Raw genomic sequence first — 20,168 nt, forward strand, 5'->3', positions numbered from 1 at the left:
TCTCCTGTACACTGTTGGCCTAAGCAGTGAATGGAAGGCTTTCCAAAAATTATGAGGAACTGCAATGCCCCTTGAAACTGATGTGGATTACAGCGTACTAAAAACCTTCTACCCATTATTGGGGAGTGGGTCTCCCTTAGTTTTCGCCTTTACATTGAAAAGCAAAAGCTGACTAAAATTAGGAGGAAATGCAATGCCCGTTGGAAGAGTCGTGGAGGTTAGAGGTAATTAAAAACAACATTTCAATGCCCCTTGGAAGAGCAGTGGAGATCGGAGTGGTTTAAGAAGACGCTTTTAATGCCGCTTTGAAGAGACATGGAGGACACAGTAGCTTAACAAGACGGTTTTAATGCGCCTTGGAAAAGAGATTGAGGTCACAGTCGCTTAACAAGACGGTTTTAATGACCCCTTGGAAAAGTAGTGAAGGTCACAGTAGCTTAACAAGATGGTTTTAATGCCCCTCGAAAGAGACGTGGAGGTCACAGTAGCTTAACAAGACGGTTTTGGTGCCCCTCGGAAAAGACGTGGAGGTCACAGTAGCTTAACAAGATGGTTTTAATGCCCCTCGGAAGAGACGTGGAGGTCATAGTAGCTTAACAAGACGGTTTTAATGCCCCTTGATAAAGTGGTTGAGGTCGCAGTAGCTTAACAAGATGGTTTTAATGACCCCTTGGAAAAGTGGTGAAGGTCACAGTAGCTTAACAAGACGGTTTTAATGCCCCTTGAAAGAGACGTGGAGGTCACAGTAGCTTAACAAGATGGTTTTAATGCCCCTTGGAAGAAACGTGGAGGTCGCAGTAGCTTAACAAGACGATTTTAATGTCCCTTGGAAAAGTGGATGAGGTCACAGTAACTTAGCAAGCCGGTTTTAATGCCCCTCAAAAGAGACGTGGAGGTCACAGTAGCTTAAAAAGAGGGTTTTTATGCCCCTCGGAAGGGACGTGGAGGTCACAGTAGCTTAACAAGATGGTTTTAATGCCCCTCGGAAGAGACGTGGAGGTCACAGTAGCTTAACAAGATGGTTTTAATGCCCCACGGAAGAGAGGTGGATGTCACAGTAGCTTAACAAGACGGTTTGAATGCCGCTTACAAGAGCCATACAGTACAGCATCTTAAAAACATTATTCCCATTATTGGGGAGTAGGTCTCCCATAGTCTTTCCTTATGGCTTCCAAGCAAAAGCTGCAAAACATTAGGATGGAGGAACTTGTAATACCCCTTACAAGAGCCATGCAGTACAGCATATAACAAACATTATTCAGATTATTGGGGAGTGGGTCTCCCATAGTCTTTGCTTATGCCTTCCAACAAAAGCTGCCAAAGATTAGGAGGAAATGCAATGCCCGTTCGAAGAGTCGTGGAGGTTAGAGTTAATTAAAAACAACATTTCAATGCCCCTTGGAAGAGCTGTGGAGTTCAGAGTGGTTTAACAAGATGCTTTTAATGCCCCTCGGAAGAGACGGGGAGGTCCCAGTAGCTTAACAAGATAGTTTTAATGCCCCTCGGAAGAGACGTGGAGGTCACAGTAGCTTAACAGGATGGTTTTAATGCCGCTTGGAAAAGTGATGGAGGTCACAGTAGCTTAGCAAGACGGTTTTAATGCCCCTTGGAAGAGACGTGGAGGTCCCAGTAGCTTAACAAGACGCTTTTAATGCCCCTTGGAAAAGTGGTGGAGGTCGCAGTAGCTTAACAAGATGGTTTTATTGCCCCTTGGAAAAATGGTGGAGGTCACAGTAGCTTAACAAGACGGTTTTACTGCCCCTTGGAAAAGGGGTGGAGGTCGCAGTAGCTTAGCAAGATGGTTTTATTGCCCCTCGGAAGAGACGTTGAGGTCACAGTAGCTTAACAAGGCGGTTTTAATGCCCCTCGTAAGAGACGTGGAGGTCCCAGTAGCTTAACAAGACGGTTTTAATGCCCCTTGGAAAAGTGGTGGAGGTCCCAGTAGCTTAACAAGACGGTTTTACTGCCCCTTGGAAAAGTAGTGGAGGTCGAAGTAGCTTAGCAAGACGGTTTTAATGCCCCTTGGAAAAGTGGTCTAGGTCACAGTAGCTTAACAAGATGGTTTTAATGCCCCTTTGAAGAGACGTGGAGGTCCCAGTAGCTTAACAAGACGGTTTTAATGCCCCTTGGAAAAGAGGTGGAGGTCGCAGTAGCTTAACAAGACGGTTTTTATGCCCCTTACAAGAGTCATACAGTACAGCATCTTAAAAATATTATTCCCATTATTGGGGAGTGGGTCTCCCACAGTCTTTGCTTATGCCTTCCAAGCAAAAGCTGACAAAATTAAGGATGGAGGAACTTTCAATAATGCCAACATGGACAACGGTCTCCCTGGTGGTATAGTGGTGGTGGAGGCTGAGGATAAGGAGAAGAACATAAAACAGCCAAAATGAGGAAGTGTATACCCATGTGTGGGTGTGAAGTGGTGCATGTGAATACACCTCCCAAAATAACACAGTGGATTTGACTTTATGTTACTCTGCTGTCATTTGGTGGTGATGAGAAGTCTGACCCAATCCAGCCCTTGCTCATTTTGATAAGGGTCAGCTAGTCAGCATTGTCAGTTGACAGGCGAGTGCCCTAATCAGTTATAATTCTCCCAGTGGCACTAAAAACACGCTCCGATAACACGCTAGCGGCAGGGCAGGCCAGGACCTCCAAGGCATACAGAGCGAGTTTATTCCAAGTGTTCAGATGGAATACCCAATAATTAAAAGGCACAGAGGAATCACGGAGGACGCTGATACGGTCGGCAAGGTACTCCCTCACCATCTTTTGAAACTTTCCACTCCTTGTGAGAGTACCCCGCGCCTCAGGGTCTGTCTGAAGGGAGGGTCTGAGAAAACTGTCCCAGAACGTTGACAGTGTTCCATTGCCTCTGCTGGATTGAAGTTGCGTCTCTCTCGCATGTACTCCTTGGTTGGGCAACGAACTGTGACCTCTGCCGCTAGCGTGTTCAGATGGGAATTTTTTTAACAGTTCTGCAGAAAGGGCCTTCTGGTACTGCCCCATTTTTGTAGACCGCTCCACCTCAGGAATAAGAGAGTGAAAGTTCTCCTTGTAGCAGGGGTCTAAAAGTGTCACCAACCAGTAATGACTGTCACCCAACATTTTGACAACGCGAGGGTCACGGTTAAGGCAGCGTAACATAAAATCAGCCATGCGTGCCAGACTGGTAACAGGCAAGACTTCCGTTTCCTCACCAAGATGACGACTGACCATGCTCTCCTCCTCCTCCTCCTCCTCCCCCCTGTCCTCAGGCCATCCACGCTGAACCGACGGTATGACAGTTGTACAGGTACTACCATCTACAGCGCATGATACCAGCTCCTGCTCTTCCTCCTCCTCCTCCTCCTCCTCCTCCTTTCCCTCATTGTCCCGCAATGCACTTTGGGATGAGATGAGGCTGGGCTGTGTGTAATCGACCGCTACGGCTTCTTGATCCATCTCATCATACTCTGGCTGCAATGCCTCCTCTTTAATTCTCTGCAGAGAGCGTTGCAAAAGACAGACAAGTGGAATGCTGACGCTAATGATGGCGTCATCGCCACTCACCATCTTGGTGGACTCCTCAAAGCTTGTCGAGATGGTACATATGTCAGACATCCAGGTTCACTCCTGAGGTCTTATATGTGGAGTCTGACTTGAATATCGACGGCCTTGTTGCAGCTGGTACTCCACAACTGCTCTCTTCTGCTCACAAATCCTTTGCATCATGTGGAGGGTAGAGTTCCAACGTGTGGGGACATCACACACCAGTCAGTGTGACGGAAGCTGCGAATGTAGCTGCAACACACAAGGGCGGCGGAAGCTGTAGCCAACTTGCGAAAATGAGCTGACAGGTGGCATACTTTGACGAGCAGATCTGGGAACTCGGGGTACGATTTAAGAAACCGCTGAACCACGAGGTTAAGTACATGAGCCAGGCATGGTATGTGTGTGATCTCGCCTCGCCTCAGAGCCGCCACCAGTTTACGGCCATTGTCACACATGACCATGACTGGATGTAGGTTCAGCGATCTCAGTCACAGATCTGCCAGCTCTTTCACAGCTGTCCACAACTCACAAGCAGTGTGAGGTATCTCACCTAAGCTCATGAGTTTCAGCACAGTCTGTTGCCGCTTGGCGGAGGCAGTACTGCAGTGCTTCCAGCTTGTAACTGATGTGGTGATATCTAAGATGGAGGCTGAACATGAGGAGGAGGAGGAGGATGATGCGCAGGAGCTGTACACTGTGGGGGCAACTCTGACTGACATAGGGCCCGCAATCCTCCATGTTGGGAAGATGTTTTCCGTCCCAAGGTCCGACTGGGTCCCGGCTTCCACTTTGTTTACCCAGTGTGCCGTCAGGGAGATGTACCGTCCCTGGCCACAAGCACTTGACCACGTGTCCGTTGTCAGGTGGACTCTCCCAGTAACTGCGTTGTTGAGGGCACGGCAGATGTTTTGGGACACATGCTTGTGTAGTTCGGGGATGGCACACCGGGCAAAATAGTGTCGGCTGGGGACCGAGTACCGAGGGACGGCCACCGCCATAAGGTTGCGGAAGGATTCCCTCTCCACCAGCCTAAAAGGCAGCATTTCCAACGTAAGCAGTCGTGAAATGTGCGAATTTAGGACTGTGGCCTGTCGGGCATTAGCTGCGAATTTCCGCTTTCATTCAAAGGTCTGGGATATGGACAATTGAACGCTGCAGTGAGGCGCGGACGTGGACATTGATGCTGTTTCTTGAGATACTGCCATAACAAGTGAAGACTGAGAGGAGGGGGCATCTTTGCATGCAGCATGGACAGAGGATTGCCTTGCACACACAACAGGGGGTTCTATTGCACGCACAACAGTGGAAGAAGCAGTGGTGGCACCCGCTGACACTGGTAGTGGACCCTGGGGTTCGCCCTACAAAGTCGGGTGCTTTGCTGCCATGTGCCTGATCATGCTGGTGGTGGTCAGGCTGGTAGTTTTGTCACCCCTGCTGATGCTGGCATGGCAGGTGGTACAAATGGCCTTTTTGGGGTTATCAGCAGTCTTTAAAAAAATTCCAGACTCTGGAAGACCTACAGGTTGTACTGGCAACGTCCCTCGTGTTGGTGTTTCGGGGACCTGTTGCCTGCCTTCTGTGTGCGGACACCACACTGCTTCTTCCTGGCTGTTGGGGTACTCTGCCTCCCTCACCCTGTGTGCTGCAGGCCTCGCTCTGCATGTCCTCCTGCCACGTTAGGTCAGTTACTAGATGATTCACCAACTCTTCCTCTTCCACTTGCACACCACGATCCTCCCCCTCACTTCCTGGCAATTGTGTCTCGTCATCGTCTACCTCTTGTGACAAATTGCCAGCATTGACTTCCTGTGGCCGTGGCTGTTCAAATATTTGGGCATCGCTACATGGGAACTCCTCTTCCACCACTTCAAGCGTAGCAGGCGAGGGGCACAAATCTGGAAATGGACCAGTGAACATCTCTTCAGAGTGTCCAAGTGTGGGATCAGTTGCTGTCTGACGACACTCGGCATGGTGGGAGGAAGGAGCATCAGGGTGAGGAGGAGTATGCGGTCGAGGCTCACGGCTACTAAGATTTGACCATGTGGAAGACAGACCGGAGGTGGTGGTGCCCAGGTAACTGGAAGTATTATCTACTATCCAATTAATAACCTGTTCACACTGATCAGTTCGCAATACTGGTGTTGTTCTGTGCTTCCCTAGTAGTTCGGTCAAGAAGTGGGAGCGAGAAGATGTGGCTGTTGGTTGTGGCACATTTTCACTTTGACCACGGCCCCATCCTCTGTACGCACCATCACCAGAACGTTCAGTTCCACGTCCCTTGCCACGTGCCTTGCCCATTGTAAAGGAAGTAAAATAGCTTACACTCGCACTATCAATGGAAAAAGGGTAATAAAAAGTAGATTAGAACCGTGGAAGAGGAAAACCACAGTACTATTTCTCTGGCCTACACCCGACTCTTTTAAACAATCTAAACAATTATAGAGAAACTATTACTGTTTTTCTTTACGGAAAAAATAACAAAAGCTGGATAATAGAGATTTTTTACCGTGGAATGGCAAAACCACAGTTATAATTTACTGGTGTATACCAGACTTTTTAAAATATATATATTTGCGGCTGAACAGTGAGCGACACACTCAAACAGTTTTTTTTAGATTCAAATGGCCCAAAAGTGGTTAACACAGAGGTTTGAACCGTGGAACTGCAAAACCACACTTCTGTTTCTCTGGCCTACACAAGACTATTTTCAACAGATATATTTGTGTCTGATCTGTCACAGACACACTTTTTTTTTTGTTTTGTTTTTTTTGGGGGGGGGACACCAAAAGGTTAATAAGACAGGTATTTGTACAGTGTGAAGGAGGAAAAAAAAAGAGGATTTAGATGAAAAAAAAGGATTTTTCCTGGCCCCCGAGACCTGGAGCTAAGTCCAGCAATTTCAGCAAAAGGCGCACACAGGACTGTAATGCAGCGTTTGCTGGTATAACCACTGCGTCTCCTATACAGCCTGCCTGCCTGATATCTGGGATGGATATTAGTCCTGAGAAGGACTGTTTGTTTGATCTGGCAGCCTTTACAGACCCTACACTAACTATTTTGCAGTATATATTTCTCCCTAAATCAGCAGCGGTGTCCCTACACTGTCTGATCCCAGCCGTCTGTGTCCAAGATGGCAGCGCCCGGTTTTAAATACTCGAGGTGACGCTGTGCGGCCAGCCAATCAATGTAATGCCCACAACCAACATGGCTGCGGCATTACAGTGACTGGCTGGCAATCCCTGCATGTTCATTGGCTCTGTAAAGAGCGCCAAACATGCAGGGCGGAGACCCGAGCTCCCGCTCGAGTAACCCGGAAATGCTCGGTGCTCACCGAACATCCCGAGTAGCGTGATGCTCGGGCAAGCACCGAGCAGTGTCGAGCATGTTCGCTCAACACTAATCTCAACCCCATTGAGCTGCATTTCACATGCTTAAGTCAAAACTTAAGGCAGAAAGACCCATAAACAAGCAATAACTGAAGTCAGCTGCAGTAAAGGTCTGGCAACGCATCACAAATGAGGAAACCCAGTGTTTGGTGACGTCTATGGCTTCCAGACTGCAGGCAATCATTGCCTGCAAAGGATTCTCTACAAAGTATTAAAAATGAATATTTTATTCATGGTAAAGTTAATTTGTCCAATTACTTTTGAGCCCCTGAAATCAGGAAGCTTTGCAGAAAAAATAGCTGCAATTACTAAACATTTTTGTTCAACCCTTTTTATTAAACCCGAAAGTCTCCACTTCAATTGGATCTCAGTGGTTTCCTATTAAATCAAAAATAGTGGCCTGCGGAACTGAAATCACAAATATTCAGTCGCTCTCCAAATATTTCTTGTCCTAACTGTATGTAGTGAGCTTGGTTCTGATACTGTATGAATGTAACCAGCTTGGTTCTAATACTGTATGTATTGAGCTTTGCTCTGGTATTATATTTAGATTAAAAATTAGGGAACTACATTTATATGACCTATACCCCTATAAAGAGTTTGTAGTGTTAGAGGACCTAGTTTTGGAAAGAAGGATTATCCTTCTGGTATAAATAAAACCGACACTTCTAGATGTTAATACTGTACAGCTATGTACTCAGGCGGCAAGAAATGTTACTCACCTGCCCTGACTCCTGTGCCAGGCACTGTGTCCTCTTCCCCTACCAGCTCTTTCCCTTCCTTGGTGTATCAGGTTACTGTGCTCCCCCCCACACTCAACTCTGACATCAGGCTTCAAAAAACAATTTTGGGTGCCAGGATGCTGCCGAAGTAAAAAAATTTTGGTGTCTCCGAGGCCTACCTGCTTTTCCTAGAAACTCGTGAAAAAAACAACTTTGCTACATCACTGAGGAACTCTGTTATACTGATTTGCCAACCCTTTCTTGGCTTCTATGACAAAAACCCACCTCTGTGACATGGCTGAGAAGCTATGCTACACCAATTGCCAGCTCTGCCTTGGACTCTGCAACAAACCTAGCTCTGCCATATCGCTAAATAATGATGCTATACCAAAGTGCAAACTCTGCCTTAGACTGTTTTAAACCCAGCTCTGTTGCATCGCTGGTTAACTCTGCTATACCACTAGCCAGCTCTGCCTTTGATTTTGTGACTAACCCAGCTATACTACATTAATTAACCCTGCATTACTGCTATGCCAGCTCTGATTTAGAGTCTGTGGTAAACTCTGCTCAGCTATATACAGCAGCTGGATAACACTGCCTGCTCTATTTGTGACTCTGTTACAAATTCAGCTCTACTATCATCTTGCTTCTCCTGTGAATTCAAGCCACGGGCTCAGCTTCATAGGAGACCTCAGTTTTAACTATGTACCGCAATACTATTGTGTATAGTACAAACAATGGAACAATCGCAGGTTCAAATCCCCTATGCAGACTAAATGAAAAAAAATATATATATATAAAAGAGATTAAAAAATCCCCCCCCCCCATTAAAAATGAAAACAAAATAAACATATTCGGTATTACAGTGTCCTTAATAATCTAATGTATTAAAATATCAAATTAATTAACTGATAGGTAAACGTCATAAAGAGAAAATAAATTAAAATGTCAGAATTTCTATCACCACACCTCCCTAAAAAATGCAATAAAAAGCTATAAAAACTTTGTATGTACAGTTAGGTCCATATATGTTTGGACAGAGACAACATTTTTCTAATTTTGGTTCTAGACATTACCACAATGAATTTTAAACAAAACAATTCAGATGCAGTTGAAGTTCAGACTTTCAGCTTTCATTTGAGGGTATCCACATTAAAATTGGATGAAGGGTTTAGGAGTTTCAGCTCCTTAACATGTGCCACCTTGTTTTTAAAGGGGCCAAAAGTAATTGGACAATTGACTCCAAGGCTATTTCATGGACAGATGTAGGCAATCCCTTCGTTATGTCATTCTCAATTAAGCAGATAAAAGGCCTGGAGTTGATTTGAGGTGTGGTGCTTGCATTTGTAAGGTTTTGCTGTGAAGTAAACATGCGGTCAACGGAGCTCTCCATGCTGGTGAAACAAGCCATCCTTAAGCTGCAAAAACAGAAAAAACCCATCCGAGAAATTGCTACAATATTATGAGTGGCAAAATCTACAGTTTGGTACATCCTGAGAAAGAAAGAAAGCACTGGTGAACTCATCAATGCAAAAAGACCTGGGTGCCCACAGAAGAAAACAGTGGTGGATGATCGCAGAATCATCTCCATGGTGAAGAGAAATCCCTTCACAACAGCCAACCAAGTGAACAACACTCTCCAGGAGGTAGGCGTATCAATATCCAAATCTACCATAAAGAGAAGACTGCATGAAAGTAAATACAGAGGGTTCACTGCACGGTGCAAGCCACTCATAAGCATCAAGAATAAAAAGGCTTGACTGGACTTTGCTAAAAAACATCTAAAAAAGCCAGCACAGTTCTGGAAGAACATTCTTTGGACAGATGAAACCAAGATCAACCTCTACCAGAATGATGGAAAGAGAAAAGTATGGCGAAGGCATGGTACAGCTCATGATCCAAAGCATACCACATCATCTGTAAAACACGGCGGAAGCAGTGTGATGGCTTGGGCATGCATGGCTGCCAGTGGCACTGGGTCACTAGTGTTTATTGATGATGTGACGCAGGACAGAAGCAGCCAAATGAATTTTGATGTATTCAGAGCCATATTGTGTGCTCAGATCCAGACAAATGCAGCCAAACTGATTGGTCCTCGTTTCATACTACAGATGGACAATGACCCAAAACATAAAGCCAAAGCAACCCAGGAGTTTATTAAAGTAAAGAAGTGGAATATTCTTGAATGGCCAAATCAGTCACCTGATCTCAACCCAATTGAGCATGCATTTCACTTGTTAAAGACTAAACTTTAGACAGAAAGGCCCACAAACAAACAGCAACTGAAAACCACCGCAGTGAAGGCCTGGCAGAGCATCAAAAAAGAGGAAACACAGCGTCTGGTGATGTCCATGAGTTCAAGACTTCAGGCAGTCATTGCCAACAAAGGGTTTTCAACCAAGTACTAGAAATTAACATTTTATCTACAATTATTTAATCTGTCCAATTACTTTTGGTCCCTTTAAAAACAGGGTGGCACATGTTAAAGAGCTGAAACTCCTAAACCCTTCATCCAATTTTAATGTAGATACCCTCAATTGAAAGCTGAAAGTCTGAACTTCAACTGCATCTGAATTGTTTTGTTTAAAATTCATTGTGGTAATGTCTAGAACCAAAATTAGAAAAATGTTGTCTCTGTCCAAATATATATGGACCTAACTGTACCCTAAATTTGTATTAATAAAACCATCAGCACACCACTCAAAAAAAAACAAGCTGTCACACATCTCAATTAATGAAAAGAAATGTTCAGTTTCTTTAAAAATGGCAGCACAAACCAAAATTATTTTTTTTCTATAAATTTCTGAATTTTTTTTCACCATGTAAATAATATAATGAAAAAAAATGTTATTGCCATAATTGTAATGACCTAAACAATCATGATGCCAGGTGATTTTTTACCATGCAATGAACACCGTAAAAACAAAAATTCCAAAAATAATGACAGAATTGTTTATGTTTCTCAATTTCATCCCATTTGTATTTTTTGCCCTTTTTTTTAGCACATTATACGGTAAAATGAATGGAGTAAATCAAAAGTACATCTCGTCCAAAAACAAACAAAAAAAGCCCTCATATGGCTATTTTATAGCTCTTGGAAGAAGGAGAGGAAAAAAAATCAAAAGTGTAGAAAAACAAAAATCGGCTGTGAAGGCAAGGGGTTAATGGATGGTACGTTTCAGATGGAAGGATTCTGCTAGCAGCACACAATCAATTATTTTATTGATGGTACTTTAAGGTTATTTTTTTTATAGAGTTACTTGAGGTAAAATAGAGAATGTTTATCCAAGTCAGAGACCTTAGATAAGCCATGTTACTTAAGGACAAGTTCAGTGGCATTTTCTGTGTGGGAGAAGTTGGCAGGATGTCCAGGCTGGCAATACACAACAATCATTTATACTGTTTCCTCAAAGGGATTGTCTGGAACTTTAACATTGATGTATAAAGAAGGTTAAATCTGGTGCCACATGCGATAAATCATTTTATTCCAAAATTAAAAATCACAACATGTCCCTAGGAGGGGAACAACTGGAAGCGTTTCGAGGCCTGTGTCCTCGAAACGCGTCCAGTTGTTCCCCTCCTAGGGACATGTTGTGATTTTTAATTTTGGAATAAAAGGATTTATCGCATGTGGCACCAGATTTAACCTTCTTTATACAGTACAGACCAAAAGTTTGGACACACCTTCTCATTTAAAGATTTTTCTGTATTTTCATGACTATGAAAATTGTACATTCACACTGAAGGCATCAAAACTATGAATTAACACATGTGGAATTATATACTTAGCAAAAAAGTGTGAAACAACTGAAAATATGTCTCATATTCTAGGTTCTTCAAAGTAGCCACCTTTTGCTTTGATGACTGCTTTGCACACTCTTGGCATTCTCTTGATGAGCTTCAAGAGGTAGTCACAGGAAATGGTTTTCACTTCACATTTGTGCCCTGTCAGGTTTAAAAAGTGGGATTTCTTGCCTTATATATGAGGTTGGGACAATCAGTTGTGTTGTGCAGAAGTCAGGTGGATACACAGCTGATAGTCCTACTGAATAGACTGTTAGAATTTGTATTATGGAAATAAAAAAGCAGCTAAGTAAAGAAAAATGAGTGGCCATCATTACTTTAAGAAATGAAGGTCAGTCAGTGTGAAAAATTGGGAAAACTTTGGAAGTGTCCCCAGGTGCAGTTGCAAAAACCATCAAGCACTACAAAGAAACTGGCTCACATGAGGACAGCCCCAGGAAAGGAAGACCAAGAGTCACCTCTGCTTCTAAGGATAAGTTTATCCGAGTCACCAGCCTCAGAAATCGCAGGTTAACAGCAGCTCAGATTAGAGACCAGGTCAATGCCACACAGAGTTCTAGCAGCAGACACATCTCTACAACAACTGTTAAGAGGAGAATTTGTGCAGCAGGCCTTCATGGTAAAATAGCTGCTAGGAAACCACTGTTAAGGACAGGCAACAAGCAGAAGAGACTTGTTTGGGCTACAGAACACAAGGAATGGACATTAGACCAGTGGAAATCTGTGCTTTGGTCTGATGAGTCCAAATTTGAGATCTTTGGTTGCATCCACCGTGTCTTTGTGCGACGCAGAAAAGGTGAACGCATGGACTCTACATGCCTGGTTCCCACCGTGAAGCATGGAGGAGGTGTGATGGTGTGGGGGTGCTTTGCTGGTGACACTGTTGGGGATTTATTCAAAATTGAAGGCATACTGAACAAGCATGGCTACCACAGCATCTTGAAGCGGCATGCTATTCCATCCGGTTTGCGTTTAGTTGGACCATCATTTATTTTTCAACAGGACAATGACCCCAAACACACCTCCAGTATGTGTAAGGGCTATTTGACCAAGAAGGAGAGTGATGGGGTGCTGCGCCAGATGATCTGGCCTCCACAGTCACCAGACCTGAACCCAATCGAGATGGTTTGGGGTGAGCTGGACCACAGAGTGAAGGCAAAAGGGCCAACAAGTACTAAGCATCTCTGGGAACTCCTTCAAGATTGTTGGAAGACCATTTCCGGTGACTACCTCTTGAAGCTCATCAAGAGAATGCCAAGAGTGTGCAAAGCAGTCATCAAAGCAAAAGGTGGCTACTTTGAACAACCTAGAATATAAGACATATTTTCAGTTGTTTCACACTTTTTTGTTAACTATATAATTCCACATGTGTTAATTCATAGTTTTGATGCCTTCAGTGTGAATGTACAATTTTCATAGTCATGAAAATACAGAAAAATCTTTAAATAAGATGTGTCCAAACTTTTGGTCTGTACTGTATATCCTTGCAAGTGTATGCTGGACAGTAATCCGTGAGCCTGGGATTCCTGTGAGTATCAGGTGATATGAGCTAGTTATCTCTTTTTTTAACATTGATGGTTTATCCTTAGGATAGATCATCAATGTCTGATTGGTGGGGGTGCGACACCCACCTTCCCCTGCCGATCAGCTTTTCGCGGTGTTGGGGGCAACTGGAAATGCTCCATTACAGAGCTACAAAGCTCCATCGACTGTATAGTGACCACGGCCAGGTATTGCACATCCGCCTCCATTCAAATTAATAGGGGGGGTAGATTGCAGTACCTGGCCGCGGTCACTATTCCATCGACGAAGCTGTGCTGTGCAGCTCCGTAACAGAGCAGTTCCAGTCCGGGGAAAAGCTGATCAGTGGGGGTGCCGGGTGTTGCTGCTAGCGCTGATTGGCAGCAGGGATTGAGTGACATAACAATGTCACGCAATCCCAGGAAGAGGCAGTGCTAACACAGCTGGAACGGTGCAGGCACTGGAGGTGAATAGAGCTCTTATTATATTACTGGATTACTGGGGGGAATATAAGGATTTAGGAGGGGCTGTCCAAGTAGTAGATGCCCAATTTAAGTGTCCAGGTACAGTTTTCAGAAACATATATTTTTGTGACACGGTATAGTTACTGTATTATGTTAGGTTAAGAAATACTACATCTGTATATTCGGCCACTGCTCTTTGACACCATCAATCTGTCCTTGAGGAAGGTAGAGTTTCCAGATTGCCTTAATTCTATTCTGTGGTTCCAGCACTGCTGCATCCTCCATATTAGCTCTACTATATTTGGCCTCTATTGCAAACTTACATGTGCTAATCCAGTTCCTCTTCACAGAGTCAATTCTGCTATATCACTGTACAAGTTCCCCTACATTTAGCTGCCACTGCAAACCTAAATCGATCCAGATTGCTGATTCTACTCTGCTACATTGCTATTCCAGATCTGCTTCCCTTGTTCTAGTTCAGTTATTCCATTGTTCCAGCTCTTTGTTACCATTCTTCCAAATAGATTGCCTTGCTGCACCGGCGCCACCTGTCTGTGATGCATTAAAATTGCCAATTGGGAACAATGACTTTGAGGATAAAATTCTCAAGACAGTGTTGGACTAGAGTGGAGGGGCTGATCAGTCTAATTCATTCTGGGGGCCCATACTACGGCTACATGTAAATATTACCTGACCCTCATTTACAAATTCCCAGCTGATACATTTTTCATATACAGTACTTAAATGGAAAGGTGGCAACCAAATCAGTAGCCAGTAGACTGACGGACTAGGGACCCTCTTAGCGCTGTGGCCTGGGGAACCATCCTCACAAAATGGCAGGTCACAAGCAGTGGAAACAAGAAGTTGCAACTTGATTGGAGGGTAAAGGGTCCCTGCTCGCCATTTCAAGAAGGCGGTGAGCTTTGGGATGGAGGATACTGGGTGGTCTGCTGCTCCTTTATGTCTTCTTAGATTATGCATATTTAACTTGTAAAAAAAATATGAGAAAGCCAGCCATATGCTGCCTCTGTCTGTATAGTGCATCAAGTGTACTGCACATGTATAGGATGGGTGCCTAAAGGCCCACCGGGGAAGTTCACCTGTTTCCCTGAGGGTCAGTCCATTGCTTGTCATAAACTTATTGAGAACTGTAAACTTCAATACTTATGTGAATCTTTAAAGAGATTTTTGTCATGTAATATGTCAGAAGAATGAAGTAGGGACAGAGATCCTGATTCCAGTGATGTATTACTTAATTTACTGCTGCAGATCTAGCAGAGATCTGAATGCTGAGCCTTGTATAACCCTGCCCACACAACTGATTGGCAGCTTTCTGTGTACATTGTATATTGACAGAAAGCTTCCAATCAGTGATGGGGATGGGGTTACAAAGAGCAGTTGACTAGGAAGCACGAGATACCTAGTCCTGTAGTGATAATCTCCTGCTAATAAAACACTGATTTTATTGAATCAGCCACACACATCCCCGCAAAAGCAATATCACTGGAGTCAGGATCTCAGCCCCTTCATCACGGTGCTCTCAAATTACATAGCAAAAACCTGCTGACAGATTCCCTTTAATGAACATTCTATTTATAAAGCACCAAAATATCCCAATCAATTGCAGGATAAAGGGACACATACTTATAGTCAGATGCAATATTACAGCATAAACATAAGGAGAAAGGGCTGAGCTCACAATCTGCAAGAAAAGGGGGTGATTCAAAAGGAACAATGGCATTTGTTCCACTACTATTCTAGCTAATACCAGCAAACACTATTAAAGCAGTAAGTAGTGTTCATTTATTCTCCAGCTGGCTGCTTCTCTTATAAACCTCAGATAACAATCACCACCTCGGAGAGAGACTCGGAGAGAATTGACTCGGAGGGAGAAGTCTGCTGCTTCAGGTGAGAAACATTCCTTACTTCATGTAGAAATCAAAGAACACTTCGATAAGTAGTCGTAAGATTATAAATCGTCACATATTACACTCATCTAAGCTGTAACTTTATTATGCTCTTCTAGATAATTTTCTACCCAGATATTATACTAGATTATATTATATAAACTATATTTATTATTATGCACAAAGTTATAATACATACCCTACTACAGTATATTAGACTGCATTATTTACACTATATAATATTTTGCTACACTATATTATACTATTATTATATTTATATAGCATACTGTACTGTACAATATTATATTATACCATGTTATTCTATATTATTCTATCCAATATTATGCTATATTGTACATATAAATGTATTATATATTTCTAAATTACTATATATTATTCTACTAGACTTTATATACAGTATATTATTCTAACCAATATTCTGATGTACTGTGTCTTCATAACTGTACAATATTTTACTTTATTACTAAATATTATTCTACTATACTTTATATTATTCCATCCAATATTATATTATTCTGTATTCTATTATGTCCCACTATATTAAATTTACTAAGCGAGATTGTACTGTATTTAGTATATCTTACTATGCTTTATTGTATTATACCACATAATATATTGTTCTGCGTTTTACTATAAGGTACTTTAGTATATCACATTTTATTATTCTATCTAATATCACATTATTCTGCATTATAATATGTTCTACTTTATTACATTTACTATACAAGGCTGTACTGTATTCCACTACAATTAGTATACCCTACTATACTTTATTGTATTTAAAGGGGATGCCCGGTCCTGTCCCAGATATTTTCCAAAATTGTTTTGAAAATTGCATTTTATACTGGAAATAGCAGGTAGGTTGGGGGAATTCAGACACTAAACCGTTTGTTACTTACTACATGACTATTGTAAATGTTTCAGTTTTCTTTTACATTATTGGAATATGAAAATTGTCTCTTCATAGAGAAAGAGTACTTAATCCCCCAGTCTTAGCCTCTCATCTAGCCAAATCAGATCTCATACTTTGCACTGACGAGGGGCAATACCCCGAAACACCGTGCCTGCAAATTGAGATTCTGATTTGGCTTTTATCTTAAGTCATATTGCACGACTCTTTACAGGGTCGACATTGACTTGTAGGATTGCTACTTATAATAGATGGCACTAGAGTTCAAGTCCTCTTTCGCTATGAAGAGCCATTTGCATAATTTCCCAGAGGAGCATGCAATGCATTTAAGTCTCCTCATACTGGGGTGCCAGACCTGGCATGTCACACAAGGAGAAACCTTACCCCTTAGATCACTTTATTGGAATAGAGATTTTGCATTTATTTGTTTTTAAAGGATTTCTTTTTGTTTACTATGATATTAAAGAACTATCCACAGAATAGTTCATCAATATCAGATTGATGGGGGTCTGAGAAACAGCACTGGTGAGCTGTGACATCACCTATTGTGAATGGTGGATCCTGTGTTATCTACTGTATATAGAGGTGTTATCAGTCATTGTACAGGAGGAGGAGGTGAGCTGTGATATCACCTATTGTGAATGGAGGATCCTGTGTTATCTACTGTATATAGAGGTGTTATCAGTCATTGTACAGGAGGAGGAGGTGAGCTGTGACATCACCTATTGTGAATGGTGGATCCTGTGTTACCTACTGTATATAGAGGTGTTAGCAGTCATTGTACAGGAGGAGGAGGTGAGCTGTGACATCACCTATTGTGAATGATGGATGCTGTGTTATCTACTGTATATAGAGGTGTTATCAGTCATTGTACAGGAGGAGGAGGTGAGCTGTGACATCGCCTATTGTGATTGGTGGATCGTGTTTTATCAACTGCATATAGAGTTGTTATCAGTCATTGTACAGGAGGAGGAGGTGAGCTGTGACATCACCTATTGTGATTGGTGGATCGTGTTTTATCTACTGCATATAGAGGTGTTATTAGTCATTGTACTTGAGGAGCAGGAGATGAGCTGTAATATCATCTATTGTGAATGGTGGATCTTGTATTATCTCCTGTATATAGAGGTGTTATCAGTAATTATATAGAAGGGGGAAGAGGGAAGCTGTGACATCACTTATTGTGAATGATGGATCCTGTGTTATCTACTGTATGTAGAGGTGTTATCAGTCATTGTACAAGAGGAGGTGAGCTGTGACATCACCTATTGTGAATTGTGGTATATGTGTTATCTACTGTATATAGAGGTGTTATCAGTCATTGTACAGGAGGAGGGGGGGTGGTGAGCTGTGACATCACCTATTGTGATTGGTGGATCCTGTGTTATCTACTGTATATATAGGTGTTATCTGTCATTGTACTGGAGGAGGAGGAGGAGGTGAGCTGTGATACCACCTATTGTGAATGGTGGATCCTGTGTTATCTGCTGTATATATAGGTGTTATCAGTCATTGTACAGGAGGAGCAGGTGAGCTGTGACATCACCTATTGTGATTGGCGGATCTTGTGTTATCTATTGGTTATAGAGGTGTTATCAGTCATTCTACAGGAGGAGGAGGTGAGCTGTGACCTCACATATTATGAATAGTGGATAATGTGTTATCTCCTTTATATAGAGGTGTTATCAGTCATTGTACAGGATGAGGAGGAGGTGAGCTGTGACATTACATATTGTGAATGGTGGATCCTGTGTTATCTCCTGTATGTAGAGGTGTTATCAGTCATTGTACATGAGGAGGAGGTGAGCTGTGACATCACCTATTGTGAATATTGGATCCTGTATATAGATGTGTTACCTGTAGTGTTGAGCAATACCTTCCGATATCCGGAAATATCGGATCGGATTGGAACGGGCCGATAGCCAAAAAGTATCGGATATCGCCGATTCCGAAACCGGAAACCAATGCAAGTCAATGGAACACAAATATCGGAATGAAAATAAACCCTTTCTTTCCTTGTAGGTTAATTCTACATGAAGGAAAACAACTAACAATAATGTAGAATGTATTGGGGGAGGTGGTTGCCCAAATCGATGGGAACAGTGCTCACAGTGAAACATGAAAAGCCGGCAATTCAGCAGCGGCATACACCGGTACCCGACAATTTAGAACAGAAAGAATAGAGCATCACACATAGATTAGATAGATAGAAACATGTCAGCCACATATATACGAAGTACAGTGACACTGTTGGTTACTGTACTTGTCATTTAGTGTAAAGGATTTATTTAAAAAATAACAGTGTTTTCATGCACCGTCTCTTTAAAAAAGCCGGCCGGCAATTCAGCATCTGTACCCGACAATTTATAACAGAAAGAATAGAGCATCACACATAGATTAGATAGATAGAAACATGTCAGTCACATATATATGAAGTACAGTGACAGTGTTGCTTACTGTACTTGTCATTTAGTGTTAAAATAAAGGATTTATTAAAAAAAAAATTGGCGTGGGGTTCCCCGTAATTTTAGGCTCTAGCGGAGGTTAACCAGATGGCTGGGGCAGATGTTTGAAGCCTGGGAAGGGGGTAATACCCACGGAGCTCCCCAGGCTACTAATATCAGCCCCCAGCTGAATACCTAGCCTTTACTAGCTATTAAAATGGGGGACCCCCTCAAAAAAAATGAAGTGGGGTCCCCCCTATTTTAATAGTTAGCAAAGTCTAGGCAGACTGCTGGGGGCTGATATTAATAGCCCAGGAAGGGAGCCATGAATATTGGCCCCCTCCCAGGCTAGAAACACCAGCCGTCAGCTGCCCCAGAAATGGCGCATCCATAGGATGCGCCAATTCTGGCACTTAGCCTCGCTCTTCCCACTGCCCTGTAGTGGTGGCAGTGGGGTAATAGGGCTGGGGTTGATGTCAGCTTATAATGCCAGCTGACATCAAGCCCAGGTTAGTAATGGAGAGGCGTCTATAAGACACCCCCATTACTAACCCCATAGTCAAAGTTAAAAAAAACACAAACACCCTGAATAAAGTCCTTTAATTGAAATAAAGACACAATTCTTTATTGTTCTAAATTAAACCATACTTACCGTCACGCCCATTCCAGCTGAAGCCAACAATCTCCTGCAATAAAAGAAAAATAATAAAGCAACATCATCATTACCTTTCCATGGTTCCCAGGACAGCTCCAGCTCTGCTACATTCACATGACAGGCTGGACCGCAGCAGAAAGCTGCCATCCAGCCTGTCATCCCGCAGACACTGAGAAGCGCAGGTATGCTTGCGCTCCTTAGTGTCTGGCTGTGACGGCATCCAGATGAGCCGACAATGAACTCAGCTCACCTCATGCACGTCACTAACAGCGTGGGAGAATTCTCCTGCGCATGCGGTGAGCGTGAGAGACTCGGCTCATCTGGATGCCGTCACAGCCTGACACTGAGGAGCGCAAAAATGCCTGCGCTTCTCAGTGTCTGCGGGATGACAGGCTGGATGGCAGCTTTCTGCTGCGGTCCAGCCTGTCATCTCGATGTAGCAGAGCTGGAGCTGTCCTGGGAACCATGGAAAGGTAAGGATGAGGTTGGTTTATTATTTTTCTTTTATTTCAGGAGCTCGTTGGCTTCAGCTGGAATGGGCGTGATGGTAAGTATGGTTTAATTTAGAACAATAAAGAATTGTGTGTTTATTTCAATTAAAGGACTTTATTCTGGATGTTGTGTTTTTTTTTAAATACTTTACTAGAAATTCATGGAGGTCATGTCTAATATTGGCGTGACCCTATCAATTTCGGGCTTAGGGCCAGCTGATAATACCAAGCTGGCCCTAACCCCTTTATTACCCAGTGAGCCACCGCACCAGGGCCCTGGATGAGTTGGGTACAGCGCCAGAAGAT

At 43.0% G+C, this 20,168-nt stretch overlaps 1 protein-coding gene across 4 annotated transcripts in view; it reads left to right on the top strand.

The window, feature by feature from the left end:
- The window catches only part of LOC141154941 (cytochrome P450 2F3-like), a 335,736-nt gene that overhangs the window by 27,684 nt on the left and 287,884 nt on the right, over nucleotides 1–20,168 (top strand). For 2 of the 4 annotated variants that reach the window (XM_073641507.1, XM_073641510.1), the window contains exons 2-3: nucleotides 15,249–15,342; nucleotides 16,148–16,219. The gene's annotated coding sequence lies outside the window, so the exon portion shown is untranslated. The remainder of the gene's footprint in view (nucleotides 1–15,248; nucleotides 15,343–16,147; nucleotides 16,220–20,168) is intronic. The other 2 variants (XM_073641509.1, XM_073641511.1) reach the window with 1 other exon arrangement.

The sequence above is a fragment of the Phyllobates terribilis genome, unplaced genomic scaffold (assembly GCF_046119375.1).
Source record: "Phyllobates terribilis strain yellow unplaced genomic scaffold, ASM4611937v1 Scaffold_7__3_contigs__length_470593459, whole genome shotgun sequence".
Lineage (NCBI taxonomy): Eukaryota > Metazoa > Chordata > Amphibia > Anura > Dendrobatidae > Phyllobates > Phyllobates terribilis.